The sequence below is a fragment of the Globicephala melas genome, chromosome 10, assembly GCF_963455315.2.
Source record: "Globicephala melas chromosome 10, mGloMel1.2, whole genome shotgun sequence".
NCBI lineage: Eukaryota > Metazoa > Chordata > Mammalia > Artiodactyla > Delphinidae > Globicephala > Globicephala melas.
The window spans coordinates 53726490-53751718 of record NC_083323.1 but is presented as its reverse complement, the minus strand read 5'-3'; the positions used below and the strand labels follow the sequence as shown (position 1 = coordinate 53751718).

General features: G+C 37.6%; 1 protein-coding gene across 4 annotated transcripts in view; it reads right to left on the bottom strand.

Moving 5' to 3' along the window:
• TAFA2 (TAFA chemokine like family member 2) overlaps positions 1-25229 on the bottom strand; it is a 551710-nt gene that overhangs the window by 260672 nt on the left and 265809 nt on the right. Inside the window, exon 2 of one of the 4 annotated variants that reach the window (XR_009565590.1) lies at positions 9025-9104. The exons of the other annotated variants lie outside the window; for them this stretch is intronic. The gene's annotated coding sequence lies outside the window, so the exon portion shown is untranslated. The remainder of the gene's footprint in view (positions 1-9024; positions 9105-25229) is intronic. 4 annotated transcript variants of the gene reach the window in all.

The window sequence follows — 25229 nt, the reverse complement described above, 5'->3', positions numbered from 1 at the left end:
GGATTCATGTTGTGGACAAAATTAGGTCTTGCCAAAATTAAGAACTTGAACACCTGTTTCATCACAAGCTTCTCTACAGCAACGGAAAAACAATAATGTACAAGGGACCATGTGATGCTCCCTTTCTAGAAATTTGCATGTAATTTTTCCATTCTGTTCATGGAAAGCCCCACCTCAGTTCACTGAGCCAATTTCTGCCTATGCTTCAAAAATCTGCCCCAGCAATATATGTTCTGAGAGGATGAATTTTCTGATCCCTGTTAAGTCAAGGTTCTCCTAGGCTCCTTGGTATAGAGGTGATAGCATTAGTGCACTATACTTTACATGACTTATAGAAATCACAAACATCTGGAAAGTAGCCACATAATCTGAAAGAAGAAATAGAGAGATGATGCCAAGAATGACTGAGTACCTATTATGTGTCAGTTGGCACATTTTTAAAAATTTAATCTGCACAAAACCCTTCATTGTTATAGTAACCTTTAACCGTTATTGAGTCTTACTTGGCAGACACAGTGGTAAACACCTTACATATATTAACTTTTTCCATCTTCACAGCTCCATAGAATGGGCTCTATTATTATCCCCATTCCACAGAGCAGAGGATACTTGCACAAGATTACACAGCTAATAAGCATCAAACCCAAGATTAAAATTCAGGCAGTCCCTTATATTTAAGATCAGAAGGAAGCACAATCTTAATGCAAAGGACTTGTAATACAAACATTTACAAATCTGGAAGTCAAAGAAATCAACTAGAAGTAAGTGTTGTCCATAGAAGCATACGGGGAGGCAATAGTGAGACACCCCAGAAGACCTTGGAAATAAGGCAAATAAGACAATCAGAGACATGGAAGTTCACTTTAAAGACTAATATATTCAGAATGGTTCAGTTCATGTAAAGCACAAAACTTGGCAGAACAAGTTATATTGTTTCATGATGTATCTTTAACTTGTAAAGATATAAAAAGCAAGCAAATGATTTTCACAAATGATAGGATGCTGGTTTTCCCTTGGGAAGAGAATTTACTGGAATCATGGGGAGCTTCAAGAGTGTTGTAAATGATCTACTTACTGACGTGGGTGGTAGTTTGGGGATGTTTGCATTGTAACTCTTAGTTAAATTATACATATTTTTTATATAAATACAACAGCAGTGACACCTTAGCATCTTAGCTCTAGAGCCCACACTCCATTACACCCACAGGAAGAGAGGGGCAGAGGTTAGTAACTGCCTCTCCCCATTGCTGAGTCCTGCTTAACACTCTATCTCACCTTAAGCATCATCTCTCCACCCAAGCCCTCTAATTCTCCTATTTAAGTCGCTCCTCTCTGTGTTTTACTATCACTTACTGCTTAGCACTTGTGATGGTTAATTTTACATCAATTTGACTGGGCCACAGGGTGCCTAGATATTTGGTCAAACATTATTCGGAGTGTGTCTGTGAGGGTGTTTTGATTGAGACTAACATTTGAATCACTAGGACTGAGTAAAGCAGATTGCCCTCCCTAACGTGGGTTGCCCTCATCCAATCAGTTGAAGGCCTGATTAAAATAAAAAGTCTGAACCTCCCACAAGAAAAAGGGAACCTCCTTCTGCCTGACTGCTTGAGCTAGGATACTGGTCTTTTCCTGCTTTCAGACTTGAACTGAAAGATTAGCTCTTCTTGGGTCTCCAACCTGCCAGCTTTCACTGGAATATATGCCATCAGCCCTCATGGTTCCCAGGCCTTCAGACTCAGACTGGACCTACACCATTGGCTCTCCTGCATCTCCACTTTTAAGTGCACACTTCAGTAGAGTTAAGTTCGCATTGTTGTGAAACAGATCTTGAGAACGCTTTCACCTTTATATCCATTAAATAATAAGTGCCCTTTTCTGCCTTCACCCAGCCCCTGGTAACTACATCCACCATTCTTTCTATTCCCATGAATTTTACTACTTTAGATACATCATAGAAGATGAATCATACAGTATTTGTCTTTTGTAACTCATTTATTTCATTTACCATAATGTCCTTGAGGTTCATTCATGTTGCAACATGTGACATGATTTCCTTCCTTTTTAAGTCTGAATAATACCCCATTGTGTGTATATATCACATTTTGTCTACCCATTCATCTGTTAATGGGCATTTAGGTTACTTCTACCTCTTGGTTATTGTGAATAGTGCTGCTATGAACATGCATGTGCAATTATCTCTTGGAGACCCTGCATTCAATTATTTTGGATACACACCCAGAAGTGACATTGCTGGATCATATGGTAGTTCCATTTTTAATTTTTTGAGGAACGTCTATAATGTTTTCCAAGCAGGTGCACTGTTTTACAATCTCACTAAAAGTACACAGTGGTTCCAATTTCTCCACATCCTCACCAGCACTTACTATTTTCTAGGTTTTTTTTTTTTTTTTTTTAATGCAGTACGCGGGCCTCTCACTGCTGTGGCCTCTCCCGTTGTGGAACACAGGCTCCGGACGCGCAGGCTCAGCGGCCATGGCTCACGGGCCCAGCCACTCCGCGGCATGTGGGATCTTCCTCGACCGGGGCACGAACCCGTGTCCCCTGCATCGGCAGGTGGACTCTCAACCACTGCACCACCAGGGAAGCCTTATTTTCTGGTTTTTTGATAGTAGCCTAATGATGATGCTAATAAGTGTGAGATCATATCTCACTGTGGTTTTGACCTTCATTTCTCTGATGATTAGTAATGTTATACATCTTTTCATATGCTTGTTGGCCATCTGTATATCATCTTTGTAAAAATATCTATTCATGTCCTCTACCCATTTTTTAATCAGGTTATTTGATTTTTCATTGTTGAATTATAGGGTGCTTTTATATATTCTGGACATTAATCCTTTAACAAATACATGATTTTTTTTGTTTTTGTTTTGAGAATAATGACTTTGTTGTTTCTAGATGTTTTTCTCCTACTAAGTTGGGAGCTCCAAGAAGTACTGTCTATTTCTTCTCTGCTATAAACCCAGAACCTATTACAATGAGCAGTAAGTACATGGTAGGCAGCCGGCCAATGGGGGATTGAAAAACAAAGAATAGATACATACATATAGCTAGGAGAGTAGACACAGGCTTTAAGCCAGCTCTCTCCCATTAACTCTTACTCCATAGGAAAGGTGGGATCTTCCATGGATTGAAGCCTACTGACTTCTTATTGGCTGTACAATTTTGTAAACTTGTTCACCTGGCTTTTCCTAGAGATTAGCCCTAAATGACTAGGACTGAAAATTAGATGCTGATAGCAAAAGGTTAAGATAAGGACGTTGCTAGAGAAGAAGACTTGGTGAAATGAGACCAAACAAGAAGAAATCAGAAGAATCGACTCAATAAGCAAACTGAATAGGTTACATGCAGGAGGAAGCAGCCTCAAACATGTGGATTTTCCCCAAGGGCTCCAAGGAGCACAGGAGGAAGACTGATGCTTAGAAAAATGACCTTAACAAAGAAGAGGTTAAATTACGCAGGGTTTTTATTACAGGCAAATATATGTTTTAGAAAGGTTTTTCAAACAAAATGGTTAAAATAAAAGAAGTCTAATATTTTAAAAAGAAAAAATATCAGCAACATGGACTATTCCCACCCAGAACACCTTATAGACTGAAAATTACAAATAAACAAAGAGTGAATGGGCACGTGTGCAATAAATGTGCATAGGTGTGCATAAATATGGTGCCTCCAACTATGGTGCCTCCACTGACCATCTGTTGTGAGATGAAAATTAAACAAACCATTGGAGAGAGGAGGAAAAAGGTCGGAATCACAGGGGAAAGCCTTGACAACTTTGTCTAGAAAACAAAACTAAAGAGGGAAACAGGATGAAGGGCACTGAAAGGAAGAGAAAAGTAAAGATGTGTCACAAAGGAAATGTAGTTTATCCTTTTTTCCTTCTCCACATGACACAGGTATATACTATGAATTTCAAAATAAGTCAGGAAACCAATACACACAGCTGAAATTGTGCCACAGTTTCATTCCTGAGCTCTGGAAGGAGTGTCAGTAATGCTGCCTCTGGCATCCTTTGAAAGATGATCCACAATGATACACCCACCCCTTTAGGCTTATATGAGGGGAGGACACCCACTGAATAGAATTTGGTGCTACAGGGAATCTTGAGAGTATTATGTAATTTGTGTCGACATTTATAGTGCCTCCTTTCCTCTTAATAAAATACCTATTCAGAAAATGTATACTTATAATTTATATTGTATATCTGTACTATATATTAGGATATACTCAGGAAAGCTAGAAAGGGAATATAAGTTAAAAATAAAAATATTTCATGGAATAAATTAGTTGGTAAATTCATGTACAAGTGCATTGGTACAGGGTTCCACATCTGAAATGAACATGAAATAAGCTAACTTTTCTGATGCTTGGAAAAGTGCTTGGCATATGAAAAGTATGTGTTAAATAAAAAAATAAAATATGCAATGTGTATATATATTATATACGCATTATATTTCACTTTTCTCAGAATAATGCCTATTATTTAAAATACATATCTATTTGAAAACGGGCAGCAAAGTCCTGACAAAATGCTACTTAATTTTTACTATTTCCCTGTGAGTAACTTTATGGTTTTACAATAGAAAAAAATATTTTGTTGCCAACATATTCCAACTTAAATATATTTTTAGAGTTTGGCTTTTCTTATCTTAGAAATAAGTAGAGGAGTCTCTGGGCTAAGTGTCTGCTGTAATACCTGATTTATAATTTTGCTACTGGGTTGTTTAGGTGCCTGGAAGGCTAAGAAGCAATGGGGAGATAAGTCACGTCACAAACTATAGCGTTACATCAGGTGCTACCTGCCTGGCTTTACATTTTGAAAATCTAAGACTCTAAAAATACACTGAACATAAGAAAGATTGTAATACTGTTTTTCAGATGGTCAAGCAAACTTTAGCTAAAGCTACAACTGTAGCAGCTAAAATAAACCCCTGGTATTCGTAATGTCTAGTAAAAGCTAGGCTCTGTATGTGGTGCAAAACTGTCTAAAGGAAATAAGGAAATCTGCCTTAAACAGCACGCTGGGATTACCACCACTTGTGCAGCCTGAAGATAAAGGGATCCTGACAGCCAAGTATTTTCCACTGTCTGCCTCCATAAATTGATCCTGCTGCTGTAGTCGGAACTCTCAGGCCCCTAACTCACAGAATGTTAGAAATAAAAGGGGTCCCAGCAAACATTTATACCTCCCTTGTGTTACAAAGGGAAAAAGCTGAGACCCAAGAGAACTGAAGCTACTTACTCCAGGCCACATAACCAGAGTTATGCCCAGACCACTTTCTTATTATCACCTTGCCATGTCACTGCTGTCCCAATTTTGTCATCCATCCCTACCTCTCAAGAGTCCTTCAACAATTCTCCTACTTCAAAATAAGCCACAACCCTAGGATCCTGACTATATAATCACCAACCCAGTTTCAAATGCTGGAATTATCCAAGGAAGCATACCTCTGGTGACATATTTCAGATCATTTAAAAATCAAAATGAAGTGAGGTTCCTGAAGGTTCAGGCATCCAAACTGGAGCCAGGTGGCCATTGTGGAAATGGTTTCAGACATGTTTCTGCATCGCTGAGAACTTGAATTTTTTGAACTGTATCAAACTCAAGGATACTATCAGCCATTTTCAAAACAATATTTACTAGCAGCTGCTAGCTGCAACCCTGTAGTTTCAAAGCCCTCCCCACCTCAAATCTTCACAATTATGTAACCTTTTCAAATCCCAACCAATCCTTTCTTAGCAAGCACCGCTTACTTTTTGCCAGCTCCAATCCTAATTCTTGACAAACAATTTACGTAAACTTGAGGTTTTTTGCCTTTATAAGTTCCCTCCATCTTGCGGTCTGGCAGCACAGGATTCAAGTACTCCTTGGATCTGTGTCTCCTGGGCTACAGCCCTAACAAACCCCAAATAAGTGCTTCTCCCACCCCCACAACCAGGTCTCCATTCTTGGAATTCATGGTTAACTCCTCTGCCAAACTAATCACTATTTGCACCTATTACAGAAATTAGTTGGTCTTAACGTTTAAGGCTTCAGTCAGATTTCTGTAAGCTGCAATATTTACCTCATAAGAAGGAAAAATAAGTTAAATATAGGTTAACTAATACACACTTGAGAAAAAATGCAAAGGATTTTAAGTAATATAATAACCCAAGAAGGCCAAACCCAGAGTAGCAATTTGACCTCTTCCTGGTGTTACTGGTGGCTACATGGTGAGGAAAATGGATTGACAAAGAAAAGGTTTCTCATCTCTCCTGCCACATTTTTTCCCGCTTCTTTCTTTGTGCACACATGACTAGTCTCAAGTCTCTGCAAATGCTACCAACTATCTAGGTGATGAGTGACAGGAAGGCAGACAGATGGAGCCATGACAGATGCGTGTGCTGCCCATTTTCCACCACAGACTCTCTAAGGCAACATTGCCCAAGCTGTCAATCTATATTTCAGTGCTTTCATTAGATAATCATTTTTCTCTATTAGGTAATAATGAAGAAGACATTCAGTGGGGGGAAAAAAAGGGACTATAAAAAATATTAAATACTGGGCTTCCCTGGTGGCACAGTGGTTGAGAGTCCGCCTGCCGATGCAGGGGACACGGGTTCGTGCCCCGGTCCGGGAAGATCCCACGTGCCACGGAGCGGCTGGGCCCGTGAGCCATGGCCGCTGAGACTGCGCGTCCGGAGCCTGTGCTCCGCAACGGGAGAGGCCACAACAGTGAGAGGCCCGCGTACCGCAAAAAAAAAAAAAAATATATATATATATATATATATAAAATACTAAAGGTTTATATCAATTTTTTCCACCACCTTCAGTTTGCTTTGCGTGTCCCTCTCTGAAGTTTTATATTTTTATTCCTTGTTCTTTTGGTCAAGTTTCTTTATTTTTTAATTGACTCAAATTAATTTATTCTTCCCTAGATTTCCAGTTGCTAAATCCTTATCTTCCTGGGATCAAACCAAAAACTCCAAGAACTGACAAAGACAAGCCCACTGGAAACAGAAAGGCTTTCAGAAACACAATACTTACACTCTGCTGTTTACAAAATATTTCTACATACATATATTTGTCGATTAAAAAAAAAAAAGCGCAACCTAAAAGTTGAAAATTATGTTTTATTTGTCAGACTTTCTGAGGATTTCAAGCCTGGGAGGCAGCCTCTCAGAATAGCCCTGAGGGACTTGTCTGAAGAGGTCAGGGAGGAGCCAGGATATACAGGGCTTTTTGCAACAAAGACCAGGTAGTTGGAACATCAAAAGATTACTGGTAATTAAAGAAAAGCAGACATCTCAAGTTAATGAGCTCTCTCAAGTTAATGAGACTTTTCTATGTTTGGAAAGATGGAAGAGTCTGGCTCACTGACATCATTCCTTTGATATATACCTTAGTTATCTAGAGCCTGCATCCTGTTCTTTCCCATCCTGAGTTCCCTCAGGGTTCACTGTGGGGGGTGAGGGGAGGCAGCTGTAGTGGCTTGATGGCTGCAACATCCTTTGTTCACTGATATGGCAGGCAACGTTTTTTCATTCACATATTCATTTATCTACACCATGATTTTGTAATGGAACAAGACCCTGTGGGGCCTTCCTGGGACAGACCCCCTCCCCCATATCCTCTGCTTTAGAAGTACCTAGATAATAGTATCTGATGCACATTTCCTGAGTTGTTTTACAGATGCCAAAATCTCCACCAAATTTAACTACTTAATGACCATGAGCATATAGGCCCCCAGGCCTACTGGAGCCACAGGACTGACGATGTTAACCCCTGTGACAGGGCCCTGTTACCTCACCAACAACCAACTGGAGAATTGTGTACGAGCTAATCCACATACCCTGAGACTTCCCTCCCTCACCTGGCCTTTAAAAATGCTTTCCTGAAACCCAATGGGGAGTTTGAGCTTTTTGATCATATCTGTGCCAGACTCTTTGTAGAGCACCTTATAATAAAGGCTGCACTTGCCCTCACCACAATCAGTAGATTGGCTTTAGTGCTCGTGAGCAAGCAGACCCAAGTTTGGTTCAGTAACAGTTTTCCAATTTGTTAATCTTTAGTATTCTTTTCATTACAAACTGTAATGAAACTTACAGCCTTACAAACTGTATATCTAAAGCTACAGAGAATTTTTGAGATATATGATAGTTTAAGAGAAATCATTTACATGTCCCAGAATCAGGCATACTCCCTAAGTAAGTTTCTCTATATATTTGGTTATTTATGTAGCCATAAAAAAGCCAAGTGGTTTTGGTTTTTCACCCAAGATGAACTTTTTTAGATCATTTCTCCTCCTTTATATTTTGTGAAAATAGAAAAATATGATCTGTTAAAATAGCCCAGAGAACCAAGACCAATTTTTAAATATGTCATTTTATTCTGACTGGTGCAAGGTTATGTCTTTCACAAGTAATTCTACTTAAGTAAATGTGAATTTTGAGAAAATGTTTAATATGACATGAATGTTCTGGAGCTATTTTACGTATGGATCTATACACAATTTCTGCTTAATTAAGTGGCCTTAAATTCTTGTTGGTTGGGTACTTAAATAAATTTAATAAATAGCTTCTGTTTTCATTATTTTACAGTATTCCATGGGAAGGAATGAGATAGGAACAAAAATAAAGAGTAGATAAGGTAGACTATAAACCTCTGTGAGAAGTATACAAACAAATTATTTTAGGAGTCCAAATGAGAGATAAAGAACATATCTGATGAAGGAGATAAGAAAGGTTTTCACACAGGAGGTGATATTTTAAATGGACCTTGAAAGATAAAAAGAATTATGACAAGTGGAAATAGTACGAGGAAAGTTCTATGCTAAAGACACAGTATAACTAAGGCAAAGAAGAGTTACACGTATTGGAAGAATTGAGCATACTGAAGGGGCTGGGGGGAAGAAGTTTAGCTAGAACACAGAGTACCAGGAGACCAGTATAAGACAAGACAAGTCTAGCTAGATTTGTACTTAATTTAGTAGTCAATAATAAAGCACAAACACTTACCCAAAGCAAAACTATAGAGTGTCACTTCATCCCATCTCCTGTTCATGTTTATCATTTCTCCATGAAGCAATAAGGTTCTTCTGGAGGTTAGAGAAACACTAAATATTTAGCTACTCCAGTGTCCTGAGAACCCACTGCCCCCACCTGAAAGCACTATGCAAAGGCATTGTATGTTTGCACTTTACAAAAAAAGTCCTGTAACTTTGTATTACCACCACCCACCTAGTCTGTATTTTTCAGGTGGTTATTTCAGTTGAATTATAGGTCTTTGTAACAAGAAGTTAAATGCAGAAGATGCTAATCCATTGGAAAACAGGTACAAGTTAGCACTGGCTTTCAAGTCAGGAAAACAGTTGAGTAAAAGTAACTCAGAAAAGGTGTAATTTCAACGAAGTTACACTGTAGGATAAGAACAAATGAAATGCAGCTATGTTCAGCATTTCCCTGAGACTGATAACTACTGCCAATCACTCACTGAGAAATTCACATTTCTTACAGCTTCCATCATTATTTATTTGCTACATTTCTGTGGGATCTTAGCCTACACACACACACACACACACACACATGTGTATGATTAATAAGCAGTGACTTCAGCTAGTAAGTTATTTGTTAGTAACACACAGTATATAACAGCTTCATGACTTCTGTAATACTGGGGGAGCCTGCGTCAGTGTCTTCCTCAGCAAAACATGAGGGCATGGTTGGACAAATGTAGTACTGAAAAGGAGGGAAAGGAGGACACAACTTTTAAAAGAATGACATAGCCATTGAGGATATGACATAAACTGGTTAGAACCAACTAGGTCCAAGATGGCAGAAGATTTGACTTCCAGTAGACCTTGAGCCTCATTATATGCTAATTGTAATTCACTAGCATATGCTAAATGACACACCCACAGGTGCCATGACAGTTCCAAGGCCGACCATAAGAGGACAAAAAATGGGCTGTGGCCCAAATCCTGGAAATCCCTGCCCCTTCCCTGACATAATTAGAATACTCATCCCACTTATTAGCTTATGAAATCACCCAGCCCATAAAAACTAACCACCCCATATTACAGGTCAGCTCTCACTTTCCCAGACAACCCCACACCCTAGAGCCATTCTAGCCTTTTGAGACAGACTGCATTCTGTCTATGGAATGTGTATCTCTCTAAATAGACCACTTCTTACCGATCATTTTGTCTCTCATTGGATTCTTTCTGCAATGAGACATAAAGAGCTTGAGCTTCATTAAGTCCTGAGCGAAGGTGTGTGATTTCAATCAAAAGACAATGGGCTCAAGTCCCAGTCTGAGTTGTGTGGTTTCAATACCACAGAAAGGCATATGTCACAGAGACACAGGGAAGACAAAGTGTGACAAAATCAGTCACAGAAATAGGTATTTCACTGATAAGTCACCACATGCGCATTTTTGAAAAGCATATTAACAAAGGTCCTACTTTCTTAGATCTACCATTACCTGAACTTACTTAGAAATAAAGGTTTAGAAATTAGTTTAACAAAGATGCTGAAGTTAAAGTATGAATTTAAAGCAACTGCAGACCTACTGATGGGAACTAATAAGTGTTTTTGAAAAGTCCACCCAAGATTCTAGAGAGAACATTTATTTTACTTTTTTTTTGGTGAGGTAGAAAGGGAGAGTGGAATACCACTTAGGTAGCATTTGGAGTTCGTAATACGTAAATCTAAATTCAAGTTAATTGCTTAGAAAACAAGAGGCATCTCATTTATAGTATAGGTTAGACCACGGTCAATCAATATTTTTCCTATGTGTATCCTACTTTAACCCTATAAATTTTTTTTTCTTTTTCCTTTTTGGGTCCTGATGAAAGGACAGGGAGAGGATAGGCTGGGATGCCCAGAGGATCAAAAACAACTCAGAAAACCGCTTAATCAGGTGGAAGCATCGCAGCCGTGATCAATCTTCCCAAAGGAAGCCCAATCTCACAGGATCTTGGAAAATTACAGGGGCCCAGCAGGGGAGTCATCAGAGAGAAACACCTGGGTGTGTGGGTGGGGCCAGAGGCCCCTCTTCACAGAATCATCTGGAAAGCGTCTGGCTCATACCACCTTTCATGCACACACCAATCCTTCTCCATGCGCCCCCTTCAACACTCCTCACCCCCACATCAAAGTCAGTGCGGAGGGGCCTCGTCCCAGAGGACAGGCCAGGTGCGTGAAAGGGCTGTGATCTGAAGGCTTAGCCGGAGAAGAAGTGCCCAAGGCCAGAAGTGGGGGTGAACTGCGCATGCGTAGGCTGAAAATCTACAGCCTTCCAGGAGCCAGAAGAGCCCCTGAGTAGCCACAAGGGCTTCTGGCCCAGAACCCTGGGGCCCCAAAGCTACGTCTGCCAAGGTCCAAGGCCACAGCAGCCTGAATGCACCATTCCATTGCACATCCTTATGGCCAGCTGTTCCTCCCAGCATCTGTGAGGTGTCTAAACCAAGGAGACCATGGCTGCCTGTTCCTCCAGCCTTACCCCTGAAGAGCAGCCTCGGGGCATTAGTCTCTCCTTCTGACTCAGCTCATCTATTAGCATGTGTTCCCCTTTGGTGGGGGAACTCTATACACAAAATACCTTCGGTAATACTGCTTGGAGATATATACCTTTGGTAATACTGCTTGGAGAAATACCTTTGGTATTACTGCTTGGAGATATATAGGTGGGGTGCATTGAGCTGAAAAGACAATATGATTTTGGTGAGGAAAGTGGACAGAGAAGATAATCAGCATCCTTTCTAAAACTTTGTCCAAATGGTGCTTAATTCTCTTGGGTTAGCTACTTACTATAGTGTTAAATGTAATTTCAATTTGGTGCAAAAAGGGAAACGCGTGTACATAAACGATGCTAGGCAACTTTTAGTATTAGAAACTAGGACAAAAAAAAAAAAAATCTCTAGCTATTACATTACCACACAGATATTTCCACTTGAATATTTTTTCTGTAGCAAGCCCTATTTCAGGGTTCGTTGACCTACATGAAATCATTAAACCACAGAAAACATTTATTAACTTGAAGTCTTCATTTATTTTATAGCGCTAAGAAGCTCACAAGTACCAGGGTAATATAACCTTCCCTGAATACACACACATCATCATCCCAGTAAAAGTTATATTGAGGGTCTCGATGTAGTAGACTACAGTACCTGGAAATAATATTGGTTTTACTAAAAATAGTGTCTTAAATTCCACATATTATTAGAGTAATAAAATATCTGAAAAAAAAATCTGGATTATGACCTTACTAGCTGATATTTATTGCTTAATTTGGAGAAAGTATTAACATAGATTGGTTGTGCACACGTTAACTATATTATTTAGACAAAAAAACAAAGTACAATATTACCCTATATTTACCTTCATACAATTGATGTTTCTAGAAAGATTAAATTTAATCAAAATGTGTATCAAATTAACTTTAAATTTAATATATAGTGAAGAGGAGGGTTGAGTTTTTCTGGAAGGGACTACAAAATTGGAAATCCATTGATTTCACAGACTGCTTAATTTACAATGTTGCATGGTTCTCACACTGGACATTGGAGTAGTAGATATGGTGACTGAACCATGAATCAAGCAAGCACATATGGTGGTTTTATTTATATCAGTTTTCCTGGTGCCAGGAAGCCCTCATAATGTCCCAAAGTTAATGATATAATTTTAAAATTTAAATAGCTCAATAATATATACAAATATTTTAATTTAGTCTCAATCACAATTTCTCTGTTAAGTTGAGAACATGAGATTTAGTGGCAGACATTAACTCATGAATAACAGTGATCAGAAAGCTAGGTTCTAGTAGCCTACTAATTTATGAAGGGTAGCTAGTTAGATTTTTTTTTAATTGTTTTTGTCCTGTATTTGCTAAAGATTTTCAGGAACCCCTGTCAGGATCAAAGGACTCCATTTTATTGCATTCTGTCTCAGTAGATTCTTTTATAAAGTAAAGAATTCTTTAGCAATGTACCCCTTTATTGGATTTATACATGCTCATTTTCAACAACTAATATGTCTTCAATAGAGACAAATACGTGTCTTTTGTAGGTGGATTAAAGATTTCACTGACAAAGTAAAATTAAACAATTCTTTCACAATAATGTTTCTTCCCTTCCTCCATCTTCTTGAATTCCAAAAAGGGGAAGGAAAACACACAGTAATATTGGTTTGCTGACTCTTTGCCTTGAAATGCCAATTTTTTGAGAAATTAAGAGGGATAAAATGACCACATTTTCAGTATACATAATGATACCTGAAAATGTAGTTGGTTTTTTTTTTTTAAGAATCTGAAGTTTTGTTTTCACAGAAAACCAGATGGTGTGGTTTTGGTTTGGGGGTGGTAGTGGAATTTTGTTTTGTCTGTTGTTGTTGTTTTTTAAAAACAGGTGTGACATTTTCTCCAGCTACTGTATTAGCATATTTAATTGCTAAGTTCACAGGTAGTCATCTCAATTCTTTTACCAGCAGATGGTGAAAGTCACTTTAAAAGAGGAGTAAGGATTTTTCAAAAAACATTTCAGAACAGTATGAGATCTGCTTTCCTCAATGGGTGTGACAACCTCTGATGAGCACTAATGGAAATCACATAACAGCATCTACAGTGCATTTGCCTTTAATTACTTGACAGTTATCCAGATTCTCTGAAATTACTCGCACATTATCTAACAAAGCATTATGTACTTTCAGTAACTTTCTTCAAATCATTTTATAACCATTAGCTAATTAAACTGCACAATACTCCTGCAAAATATGTAGGTAGAAAGTTTTATAAGCTTTATGTTACTGAATTCCCAGGTGTATCACTGACAGAGATGGAAGTTAAATGTAAGTCCCAAACTCACAAGGATTTATACTTCATGTCACATTTGCTCCTCAAATATAAATGACTAGTGTTTAGAATAAGACATTTGGTATCGCAGGCACTGTTAGTTGCTTTTCCATATCCATTCTTCTCTTCTTAGCTAACAGAATCCTTCTTCTGTTCAGAGTGGCCATTGTTAAAGAAAAAATTATTCTGACATTTGTTCAAATAACAAGGAAGAGGTTATCCAAGACAATAGTAATAGAGATATTGCAATAGGGGACAGAGATCGGACTCAATTCCAAATACAGCAAAGACAGCTGGGGATTTATAGGCAAAGAACAGAGTTTGAGGGGGCCAGTGGATAAAAAATTATAGAGAGGAAACATCAAAGATAAGAGGATTCTTGCTAAACTAACCTAATAGGATTCTGGCTAAAGACAAGTCAAGGATTTGTACATCAAAGATGGGAGATGAGGAATGTGATCAAATATCAAGGGTGGGGGAATTCTCACTAAAATGACTTAACAGGATTTATTGCTAACACTGGACTGGGCAGGCCAAAAACAGGATGGGGGCCAAAGTCGAGGACTAGTCAAGAAGAGGGCTCAGAGGAGCCTAACTAAAGTTTGGTCAAAGAGTCTTTGTTACCATGTGTTCAGCTAAAAGTTTAAATCTCCCTTGTTGCTGGGTATGACATGTTACAGGGTTCTGAACAACAACATATAAAGGAAAGTCCGCTGGAAAGTTTTGGGACTGTTTTTACTTTTCAAATTTAGGCACTGCCTCCCTCTCCCACTTCTTTCTGAACACAATGAATCCTAATTGTGACCATGGGGATGAAAGCCACATGCTAAAGATGGTGGAACAGAAAGAAAGAGCCCAGGATATTGTTGAAAACATGTAACTCTTGAGGCAACTCTGGGCTGCTTCCTCCAGACTTCCTGTTATGTGAGAAATATTAAACCAGTATAGTCAGGTTTTCTGTAATTAACAGTGGAAAGCACCGTGGAGCAACTGAGCCTGTGCACAACTACTGAGCCTGTGCTCTAGAGCCCGTGAGCCACAACTACTGAGCCCACGTGCCACAACTACTGAAGCCCAAGCGCCTAGAGCCCGCGCTCGGCAACAAGAGAAGCCACCGCAATGAGAAGCCCACGTACTGCGACGCAGAGTAGCCCCTGCTCGCCTCACCAAGAGAAAACCCGCGCGTAGCAATGAAGCCCCAACACAGCCAAAAATAAATAAATAAATTTATTTAAAAAAATAAAGTAGAAAGCAATCTTGGCTGAGATATTTGGTAAGCATGATTCCCTTATTATATTAGAGTGTTCCTGGCAAAATTCTAAGTTCAGTTGGAAAGATAAAATTCAGAAGTTAATTCTTGAAAAATTAAATATTAAGAATGAATGAACCATAGACATCTCTTTCTTTAGCATTCATGCAATGCTTGTTTTGAGAATATGTTACCCAGGGGAGAAATCTGGGCTATGGGATATAAAGATTTGTAACCCGGTTTTTAAAAACTTAGCATGAGCTAGTATAATCCATATGTAACAATGGGATTCCTGGTTAAGTAAAATAGAAAGTAATCGATTATTAAAATAGAAATCACAACATTCTGAATAGCCACAAAGACACCTTAACTCTGTGGTTCTCTGAAAGAGAATCTCTCCCCCTGGACAGCAGAGCACGTGGCTTCCAGGAGTGCAGAGACCCTCGGCACATCTGGTCTGAGCTACAAACAGCCTCCTCCAACGCCCCAGTGCTCCAAGCAAATATCATTTCCTACATGTGCTATGAGATGAAAAATATGGGAAACCCCTGCTTCAGAATAGTGAGTCTTAACTGTGGCTTCAGTTTTGAGATGGATCACAAATAATTCGTTACAAAAATAAAACATTAAAATTTATAAATGACTTCTTTTGCAAATGTAGGCAAATTCATAGTTACCTGAGTACCATTTCTCGCACATTTTGATAATTTCTTCTTTAGTTTGCTAACACTTTTAATTATGCATACATACACACATATAAATGCATAAATGTGGCTCACACTTTTGGGAAGGGCAGTCTTCTTTTTATCATTTCCCTTTTTACTCAGCTTCCCACATCCCCTTACCCTTCACCCATCTCCTCCAGCCTCCATCTACAACAGCACCCCACCCTTCATCCTCAGCCGACCTAGGTGTGTATTCTTTCTTATTTTCTCATATAATCCTATACAGACTTACACGTACACACAAATATATGTACAGATACATATATACAATTTGCTTTTCATTGTTTTACCAAAAATGAGCCATACTATTAAACTTCTCTTTTCTTAACGTAATAATATCTCATGGAAATCTCTCCAAGTTATGACACTAATATTTTCTTTTTAATGGCTGCATATTATTCCAAACTATACACACATACATATATACATATATATACATACATATACATACATATATATAAATATATATATATGCTACTGATGGGTACTTTATTTTCTGATTTTCAACAGGACAAAATGCTTTAATAAATATTTACTTATAAGTAGGTGCTTTTAGGTGCTTTTATTTCTGTGGTATAAATTCCCAACACTACAATTCTAATTTTTTTCAAACGACCTCTGAAGTGGCTATTTCCATCAGCAATATATGAATAACCTTTTTTCTATATCCCTACCAATAATTTGTATTACTAGTCTCTTTCAAATTTTGCTATTCTAATATTAATGAAGTTATATCTCATTTTTACTTTCATTTCCATTTCTCTACATTTAGATTTGAGCATCCTTTCATATGTTTGTTGCCCATTTGTATTTGCTCTTCTGTGAATCATATATTCATAACATTTTCCCATTTTTCTTGGGCTGTTTACCTTCGTCTTGCAAATTTTCTTAACTATATAAATATTAATCACCATGACTACATATATTTTCCAGGTCTACTGTGTGTTTATCAATTTTTTTTTGTTTCCCATACGTAGGTTTTCAATTTCCAAGTGATTAAATAAAACTTTTCTTTTTTCTTTGTACATAATGAGTAGGTTATTCATCTTGCTTAAGGAGGTTTCCCTAACCCCTATTTTTTTGGAGTCATTTATACATTTAACTTTTTACATTTTAATCTGTGTGAAATTTATTTTTGTATATGGCATAAGAAGGGGATCCATTTTTATTCTCTTGCAGAAGAAACTGAAGCCACCATGTTTGTGAATATTAATTCCTTATATTTACCATTTTCACTATTCTCTTCTTTTTTACTAATCCATTCATCTATTCTTATAATGATTTGACTACAGAGGGCTTATAGCGAGCTCTTTTATCTGATATGAAAAATGCCTCCATAGTCTTCTTTTTCACATTTTTATGGACTGTTCTCAACCATTTATTCTTCCATATGAACTATAAAGTCATTTTTTCCAGTTAAAAAAATTAATCTGCTGGGATTCCCGATGAAATTGTATTAAATATATATGTTAATTTGGGGAAGGTTGACATTTTCATTATATGCCTCTCCCATCTAAGAATATGATATGTCTATTCCTTTATTCAAAGTTTGCTTTATGGTTTTAATTATATGTCATTATTTTTTTTGCACAGGTCTGCTACTCCTCTGGATAAACTTACTTCTAAGTATTTTACAATTTTGTCACTATTATAAAAGTTGTGTTTCTAGGTATCTCTTATTAGAATGAAGAAAATAAATTGATTACTTTTGTTTATGTGAAGTATATTTGGCTAACTTACCAAATTCTATTATTAATTCTATGAGTTGCTTTTATTCAATATAAATATACATCTCATATATATGATTTATTAGTAGGAATAAAGTAGAACAACAATATGGGCCCTGAAATTGACCCTAGGATTATGTCCATCATATTATCATCAACCATTATGCCTTTGTGTAGAGGTGGAAGAACAGAATGTCTATCCTGAGATATCTAATAAATATATGGACTGAGTAAACAAATTTCATGTATTATTACTTGGTATCCATGTATTTCTTCTTTAGTCAGAAGTAGGCATTTCTGCTTTTTCTTTAAAGCCTTGAATTATCTCATAAATTTACAGTTTATCAAAAGTTTCAGTGCATTACTTTTTATCCAATAATAACATGGCTGGTTTGTGTGCTGGATTTGTTTTATTTAATTTTTAATTTCATATTTTTATTTTTAATTTCACATTTTAAATTTCGTATTTAAATAACTTGGTAATTTCTTTATCATTCACCACTTTATGGGTGTAAATCTTAAGAACTAAAATCTGTGTGTTGTTTTATACTATGATTCTGTCTTCAATATCTTTCTCTAGAAAATATCTCTGGGTTCAATGCTCCTTCCTCTGTGCTGCAAAATCACTCTGCACACATCTCTAAATGGCAACAAGACAGCATAATAAGGTGCCCAGACATTATATTGTGAATTCTTTGAGGACACAAGCTACATCCAATTATCATTGTATCTCCAATAACTAACACACTGCTGGGCATATTTTTGGTGCTAAATATGTCTGCTGAATAGAGTTTTATGGTTCACTAAATTTATATTGATTCATTTTATCTTCACAACTACCCTGTGAGAAATGCTTTATTATTAATCTCATTTCTCAGATGATGAAATAGACTGAACAGCTCAGAGAGTGATTGTACAAGGACTGGAATCTGGTCTTCTAGTTCCCCCTCCCATATGCTCATTGCTGTTACCCACAAGACGGGAAGTAGTGCATCCTCCAATTACAGAAATCAGTGTTTACCTATATTATCAATTGTATGATTCAATTACACTACATTTCCAGATATTTTAAAAATTATCCTTGTGCTTTTTTAAAATTAGAGCCACTTAGTCCTGTTTAACCAAAAAAACCTTCCAATCTCAAACTTGCCTTGCTAAACATTTACAACATCTCATAAGCATGTACAACCTGATGAAAACAAAAAACACAGAACTCTTCTTTGCTCCTTTCTGTATTTGCTATCAACTTGGGCCTATAATTTTTACTTGGATATATATTCTCTGTCCAATATTAATGCTATGAAACCGTGATCATCTTGGCTGATGAGATAATATGGTTTCTAATCAAAATTTTACTCTAGAGTTAAACCTTCACTTTTGCTTTCTGGGAGCTGTTAGCTTGACATAACACTTTGTATTCCATAGTGCTTTTACATAACTTTAATGTCAGTGGGGCAAACCCTCCTCCCCCTCATCTTACAGGTTAAGAAATTATGTTCTAAAGAGGATAAGGACCTCATACTTATTAGGTCACAAAAGCAATGAATGGCAGTGTAGAGATACACAGCAGGTCCTATGACACCAAGCTTACGGAGCTGTTCTTTTTACTTCTCCAGCCACGTAATTCAGTATATTTCAGGTTCTCCATGTGACTGGTTATTTTGTTTGTTTTAAAAATAAAGTCCTGGTCACCTTCTATGTGTGTCTCAATCTCTTCTATAGCATAAAATGCTTTGATTAGAAAGATGTCCCAAATTTATTTGGTTTTATCTTGTTATCTACTTGAAGTAAGTAGGTCCAGTGTTTTCTCCACAAACAAACAGAAGACAGTATTCAACTCCATTTTAATTTCAGAATACTTAAACCCTCTAATGACAAAAAGCTTAGCTACTTACTGGTTTTTTCTTTCACTAGAATTCAGTAATTTGAACTTTGCTGATTACAACAATACTTTCACTACTTTTACTGATTTACATTAAAACCCACCAAATGCTACATTCATTCATTGGTTACTGTTAAAGATCATGTGTTTTACATTTAATATAGAACTTCCAGTAATTCCTGCTTAGCTTCATATTTTAACCCAAACTCCTGAAAAGTAATTTAAGTATCTGGTTCACAGCTTATTTCAAAACATAACTCAAGTAGAGTAAGTTATCTCCCTGAAATAGTTCTTATTTTATACATATAAGGTTGATCTGGTTATCTTTTCCTTAAACAGTGTTCTATTTTGTCACTGAGGAGCTGAAAAGTAGATAATTAAATGCTTGTAATTCTGAAAAATGCAGTCATGAGTGGATGGAGACCTGAGTCTTAAGATTTTTCTTCTAGCTTATTTGGTTTGAAAAAAATTTTTTAAATCATTATATGTAGTCTATATTCAGATTTCTTTTCTTCAGATAACATCCTCATAAAAATCCTTTATTAGAAAATCTTATCATTCCTTCCTTACTATATATTCCCAATACCATAATTTAGACTGTCATTTTAACCTAAATTTTTGTAAAACTCCCCCTCACTGTCTTTTTTCTCCCTTCTATGAGCTGCTCATTTATGCTAAAGCTGAGCTCTCAGAATGCCTTAACATCTCAGAGATGCCCTGACACCTCAAATTTACCACATGCTAAATAACCCTCTTCCTCTACCATCCCCCTCCCCCCAATCTGCCACTTCTCCACTGAGTCTTGGCATTACCAAGTTAGCAATAATGAGTCATCTCTGATTACTCCCCCTTCCTCATCCCACACTCTTCTTCATTCACTCATCCATTCACTAAACAAATATTTGACTCCCTAATTATGTATCAGAACAATGCTAGGTACCACTCATTTTGTTCTTTTTGCCAGATTTTTCTTTCTCTACTCACTTCTCTTCTCCTAATGTCAAAATTCTATTCATCCTTCAGGACCCAAATGACATTTGCACTTCCTATATGAAACCTTCTCTAATTTCTCCCCATCCTCCCCCATAAGAATGGTTTCCTTATATGCCCAAAGAATTATTAATTTACACTACTCTCACAACACTCAGTGCAATTTGATTTGAATTAGAAAGTTATCTGTACCCTCTCCGCTAGATTATAGTACCTCTAGAAAAATAAAATGCTTTATATATATTTAGGTTCCCATCAAGAAGTTAGAATAGAGGTTCAAAGGTTAATTAACAATGTTAGCAGAGCACAGTAACAGAATATTTGAGGAAAAGTCATACTTAAGAATCCATACGAACAAGCAATCACTCGGGAGAGGGTAACTGGCAAGAATGGTCCCTCTCCTAGGAAAAAAGTGATGTCCTAGGCAGGTAACCAGGCAAAGACTCAATCAGGGAGCAAGGCAAAAGTTGATTTTAAACACTAGAGTCCAAGCAAGACTATATCAAACTAAAAGTCTTCTGCACAGCAAACGAAACCATCAACAAAGTAAAAAGGTAACGTACAGAATGGGAGAAAATATTTGCAAACCGCATATCCAATAAGGGGTTAATATCCAAAATAAAGAAGAAATTCACACAACTCAATAGTAAAAAAATCAAATAATCTAATTTGAAGATGGACAAAGGACTTGAATAAACATTTCCCCAAAGACAACAAGCAAATGGCCAACAGGTACATGAAAAGGTGTTCAACATCACTAACCATCAAGGAAAGGCAAAGCAAAACCACAATGAGATATCACCTCATACCTATTAGAATGGCTATTATCCAAAAGAAAGAAAGAACAAATGTGTATGAGGATGCAGAGAAAAGAAAACATTTGTACACTGTTGGTGGGAATGTAAATTGGTGCAGCCACTATGGTAAAAAGTATGGGAGAAATACTTTTAATTGAGAAATTTAAAGTAGAACTACCATATGAGAGAGTTACCCCACTTCCACATATATATCCAAAAGAATTGAAATCAAGATCTGAGTGAGATATCAGTACTCTCATGTTCATAGCAGCATTATTCACAATAGCCAATGTATGAAAACAAGTGTCTGCTAATGAATCAATAGATAAGGAAAATGTGGTATATAAACATACAATGGAATATTATTCAGCCTTCAAAAAGAAAGAAATGCTGTCATTTGGTAAAAAATGGATAAACCCAGAGGACATTATGCTAAGTGAATTAAGTCAGACAGAGAGAGAGACAACTACTACCTGGTATCACTTACATGTGCACAAACTTTCAGTTAGAAGATGAATAAGGCCTGAGGATCCACCATATAACATGGTGACTGCAGTTGATAACACTGTATTGTACAAATGAAGTCTGTTAAAAGAACGGAACTGAAATGTTCTCACCAAAAAAAGAAAAGGTAAATAGAGGGAATCCTTTCACAATGTATATCAAAACATCACATTGTACACTTTAAATATCTTACCATTTTATTTGTCATTTATGCCTCAATAAAACTGGGGGAAAAAAATGAACACTGGAGTCCAGGAGGAGACTGAATCTCAGGAGCAACAAGTAAGAAGTCCAATTACCAGGGATTGACTAGTTCTAAGAGTACTTGGACACCATCACGGAATTACTTATTACTCCTTAGCCAGTCATAAATGGCACTGTGAAGTGGGGACGAGACTGAGGTCGCAAGCAGATCAGTGGCCCCCAAGTCTGGGAAGCTAAGAACTACACGGAATTGCGCAACACATAAAACACTTAAAACACCTAATCAGGGATACATTCAGTTGCATTCAGCCAACGTCAGCCTTTGGGTTAAAGGCTAAATTCTGTAACATGACCTAGAAATTTCTGAAAAATATGGACCCTGCCTCCCTCTCCAGGCTCATCTGATATCACTGTCTACCTACCACATCCTCTGAGCTTCAGCCATCCTAGCATCTAGTTTCTCTACGTGCCTCTCCCAGAGCCTTCTACCATTTTTCCTTCTCTTCTCTATATCTAGCTAGCTCCTTATCCTTTAGTTTTCCACTCAAGTAAGTATAACCTCATTCACTTCATCACCACTAAGAGACTAAAGCATTTAAAGGAAGGAGCTGTGTCTTAACTGGGGTGGGTGTGTGTGTGTAGGGGAGGTTGTAAAATATACAAAACGATTTTTACCTTCATCATTTGAAAGTGTACAGTAGTGTTAAGTACATTCACATTGTTGTACATTTTATCTTGCGAAACTGAAACTCCATACCCATTAAACAATAACTTCTCATTCCCTTCTGCCCCCAGCCACTGGAAACTATCTTTCTACTTTCTGTCTCCATAAATTTGACAGTTCTAGGTACCTCATTTAAGTGGAATCACAGTAGATGTCTTCTTGTGACTGGCTCATTTCACTTAGTATAAGGTCCTCCAGGTTCATCCGTGTTGTAGCACATGTCAGAATTTCCTTCCTTTTGAAGGTTGAATCATATTCCATTATATGTATATGCCACATTTTATCTATTCATCCATGGGTTTCCACCTTTTGGCTATGATGAATAATGTTGCTACAAATATGGGTGTACAAAATTTCAAGACCCTGCTTTCAAGTTCTTCTGGATATATGCCAAGAAGTGTAATTGCTGGATCATATGGTAATTCTATTTTCAGCTTTTTGAGAAACCACCATACTGTTTTCCATAGCAGCTGTACCATTTTACACTCATACCAACAGTGCATAAGTGTCCCAATTTCTCCTCATCCTAGCCAACACTTTTTTGTCATTTTTTTAATCTAAGGGGTGTGAGTTAGTATTAATCATCTTTTAAATCATCCACATCATCAAGGTTATGCCTGCTAATATAATAAATGTTCAATAAATACGTATGGAATTAAATTGGCAAAGAGCTCAGCTCAGTAGCATCCGAGGAGAGCAGATGCACATTACATGGTATAATTCTGTCTCAAGGGAGCTTGGAGGAGAGCCCATTTTGCTCTCATTTGCAGCTATGCTAACACAACTTTTAACTTTCTACTTTCTCATTTGTTTTAAACTATGTGGACACATTTACAACACTAAAGTGGGAGATTTCAAGAACAAATATGAAATTCTTTATGTTTTGCCAGTCAATAAAGTAGACGCTTCTCTATATCTATCTTTTTCTATGTGTACGTTCTATTGTGTTAAGTTCACAAATGAGCAGTAGATGTATGGGAGAATAATACCCAAGTTGTCCTGGGTACAAAAATGCATCTATTATTACAAACAAAATTTTAAGTTGCTCCAAATTAAATGTGAGAAGTGCTGAGGGACTATATCACAGAGGGTCCTAATCATTTCTTGTGGGTCAGGCTTCAGTGAGGAGGTGATATTTGAGTGTATCTTTCTCTATGTGTATATTCTATTGTGTTAAGTTTTCAGAACAGCATGTGTACTTTTCGGTAACTAGACAATAATTAATTCAATCAAGATACACTAGTTAATCTCCTGCTAAAAATAAAGACTGTGCTAGGCTCAATGGGGTTACAAAGAAGAACTCAAGGACTTAACTTGCTCCCAAGAAATAACATATTAACTGGGAATAACCATGCCCCATAGAAGTCCTATACCAGAGGAAGTTTAAAGTTTTCAAATGCAGTAAATTAAATGTAAAGGATAAGTTACAGAGAATCTAATAGCCATCTATTATGTATTTAGTGAAATGATTTGATTCAAGAATCAAATCTAGGAGACTTCCCTGGTAGCGCAGTGGTTAAGAATCTGCCTGCCATTGCAGGGGACACAGGCTCCATCCCTGGTCCGGGAAGATCCCACATGCCAAGGAGCAACTAAGCCTGGGCGCCACAACTACTGAGCCTGTGCTCTAGAGCCCACGAGCCACAACTACTGAGCCTGCACATAACTACTGAAGCCCGCATGCCTAGAGCCTGTGCTCTGCAACAAGAGAAGCCACCGGAATGAGAAGCCCGCACACCGCAACAAAGAGTAGCCCCCGCTCGCCGGAACTAGAGAAAGCCCACGCAGAAACAAAGACCCAACGCAGCTAAAACTAAATAAATAAATTTTTTTTTTTTTTTTTTTAAAAAGAGGGGCTTCCGTGGTGGCGCAGTGGTTGGGAGTCCGCCTGCCAATGCAGGGGTCATGGGTTCGGGCCCTGGTCCGGGAGGATCCCGCATACTGCAAAGCGGCTGAGCCCGTGCGCCCCAACTACTGAGCCCGCATGCCGCAACTGCTGAGGCACGTGCACCTGGAGCCCGTGCTCCGCAACAAGAGAGGCCACAGCAATAGGCCCGCGCACCGCACCACAACAAAGAGTGGCCCCTGCTCGCCGCAGCTGGAGAGGGCCTGCGTGCAGCAACGAAGACCCAGTGCAGCAAAAAATAAATAAAATTAAATAAATAAATTTTTAAAAATGAAGTTTATTTGCTCTCAAGTAAAGGACATTTGTTTAAAAAAAAAAGAATCAAATCTAAAGAATCTTTTGATTCTAAAGAATCAAAAATCAAATATTGTGCCCCCATTGTTCTATCATTTTGAATGAAACATGTCCAGCAGCCCACATACACAAGAAACACTGGCAGACTGGTACTGTTTTTTCAATCTATAATAATGCAAGGTGCTGGAAATTGAAGTGAAAGCTTAACAAACTCCTTGAACCATTCAAAATAGTGTTCATAGCAGTGTCCCCCTTTGGAATATCAAACATTCAGTTCAGAACTAGAAAAGTAATCACAAATAGTAGCAGGAGGAGTGAAAAAATATCAGAAGAAAACTAACATGCACTTACAGTCAGGATTTATGGAGTATA